This window comes from Ailuropoda melanoleuca, chromosome 1 (assembly GCF_002007445.2).
Source record: "Ailuropoda melanoleuca isolate Jingjing chromosome 1, ASM200744v2, whole genome shotgun sequence".
In the NCBI taxonomy this organism is placed as follows: domain Eukaryota; kingdom Metazoa; phylum Chordata; class Mammalia; order Carnivora; family Ursidae; genus Ailuropoda; species Ailuropoda melanoleuca.
The window spans coordinates 205,772,590-205,775,328 of NC_048218.1; positions in this window are offsets into that span (position 1 = coordinate 205,772,590).

Genomic DNA, 2,739 nt, shown 5'->3' on the forward strand with positions numbered 1-2,739 from the left:
CCCCCACCCGCCCCACCCCGCCCCGCCACGCCACAACGCATGCTCACTCTCTAAAAAAAACCCAAAAACTATTCCCTTCTAGTAATTGCAAGCAATACCATTTCCTATTGACATAATAAGTAATTGCTTTAAGGTCAAAAGAATCAATGGAATACTAAATTGGGAAATATGCATTATAATTTACATATACTCATTTAAGCTTTTGTAGAAGTTTCTTCCATTTTGAGGATGAGGACAGAGCCTCAGAAAGTTTCCAAGAGACTCAATTTCAAGACCTCCTCGGTCCAAGTCCGTGGCTATTTCCACGATACCGCACTTCTTCCATCTGTTTGTGTGAAAGGTTGGGTAACTGGAAGAACATAAGGGTGCAATCACTGGGGGTCTGTAAGACTTACCACCTCGGCCGCCATCTTGCCCCCCTCTGTGCTAGGATGTGTGTCAACCTAAGATATTAATAACGGCTCGGATATGTTGAGTGTTTAGTACGTTGAAGGCACAGCTCGTACCTCTTCCCACTTAATCCTCCCAACGACCCTTTGAGGTGGGTACAATTATTCTCTCCTGTGACATAGCTAAGATGACGATGACCCCTATTTTGTTGATGAAGAAACAGAAACTAGAAGGTTTTAAAGAACTTTCAGTCATGTAACGAATACTTAGTAAGCACCCACTCCGTTCCTGATTCCAGTCTAGCACTGAGTGAGGGCTCAGCAGAGAACAGGGCAAACAAGGTCTCTGCCCACGAGGAACGTATGTTCTGAGAGGTATGGGGTGACAGACAAGAACACAAAGGAAGCAGATCATTGCAGACACGGAAAGCACCATAGGAACATGGAGCAGGGAGATGTGATGGAGGATGACGGGGGCGAAATGGGATGCTCAGGGAAGTGACAACTCGAGTCCAACCCGGTCTGGATGATAAGCCAGTGGGCCAAATGTGAACGCAGAGCGTTCCCGGCAGTGGGTGCAGACCTGCAGGGGCTCTAAGGCAGGACAGAGGAGTGCGACCAGTGCCAGTGTGGCTGCAGCAAAGGGCCAGAGTGGGACAGGGGTTCAAGTCGAGGGCAGCAAGGGGGGGCAGGGTCTAGCGGTGGGTTTTATTTCATGTACCACGGGGGGAAGGGCGGAGCCTGGACTGAGTGCAGATTGTCTCGGCCCATGTCTGCAGGCCACCGCCTCTGAGACCCTCTTCGTGGGCTCTCTGCAGTGGACTCAACCCAGGGCCTGCTGTGTCAGGCCTGTCCTATTGCAACAGGCGTCCCATGTCAGCCTGTAAGTCCCCTTGGCCATGAATTTAGGTTTGTTATTGTTCATTCAGTCCATCTGGCAACTGTCCTTGTGGGGGCAACTTTCTAGTGGAGGAGGCACATGCGTCCCTCAGGAGACACGCTGTCACTCAGGTACTCCTTCAGTGGTGACTGTGATGAGTGTGACCCTAGTCTGTGGGGCTCCGGAAGGCTTCCCTGAGGCAGTGGCGTCTGTATCACACCTTGCAGGACAAAGGGAAATTAGGTAGAGACGAGTGGCCCAGGAGGACTGTGCAGTTCAGGTGGAGGCCTATGCAGAGAACAGAGAGAAGGCCAGGATGCCGGAGTCAGGGGACACAGCCTCCTGTGGGTTGAATAGGGTCCCGCCAGATTCATGTGCTTCCAGGAACCTCAGAATGTGGCATTATTTAGAAATACGGTCATTGCAGATATAATTAAGACGAGGTCATACCAGATTAGAGTGGGTCCTTAATCTAATCCGACTGTTGTCCTTACAAAAGGAGAGCCACCGAGATAGAGACGCACGGGAACACCATGTGCAGACACACACACAAGGAAGATGCCATGTGATCACAGAGGCAGACACTGGAGTGGAGCGTTTACAAGCCAAGGGAAGCCAAGGATCGCTGGCAACCGCCAGCAGCTAGAAGCGAGGAACAGATTCCCCCTCAGCTTCTGTGGTGCGAAGCCTCCCGGTTTGGGGTACTTTGTTACGGCAACTCTGGGAAACTGATACACAGCCCAAGATAGGACTGCAGAGCTAGGCAGGGCCTGCTGGGCCCTGTCGGGATTCTGGGTTTTACCCTGAGGGCAATGGGGAACCACTGCTCTTAGGGTGACAAGCAAAAAACAGACCACGGTCAAATCTGCATTTTCAGAGGATCCCTCCGGCTGCTCAATGTCTCAAAGCCTTCGAATCCATCGAGAGTCGGGCCCCACGAGGACCCAGCCGTGGCTCCAAAGCCTTGCCTGGTCACATGGAACCATACACGCTGTTCCTCAAATGCCAGGGGACTGTTCACCTCCCTCCCCTCCGCCGCAGGAGCCAGCCCTCCCGGTTCCCAGCCCGGCCTGCAGGTACCCGATCTGCTTCCCGCAGACAAGCACGAGCTGCGGGCATTCTGGAAAAAGGTTTGGCAATATGCATCAAAAGCTTTAAGAAAAAAAAAAAAAGTCCATACCCTTTGACAGGGCAATTCCACCTCTAGGAAATAACTGGACCAATATTTGAAAATGTATGAAAGGACAAACAAGTCCAGCCCATCGTCAGGGCGCTTCTCAAGGTCCGCCTCCGCCCGCTGCAAAGACGTCTGCCTCCAGCTTCACCGAGTTGAGCCTGCGGACAGTGGACAAAGGAAGCGCCGCCCGCGACAGCGTCCCTCGGCCTGCAGCTCGGGGGCGGCGGCTCAGGGGCCAGCCGGTGGCCCGCGGCGCCCCGCGCCTCCCTTCCCGCTCTCCCCCGCACTGCTGC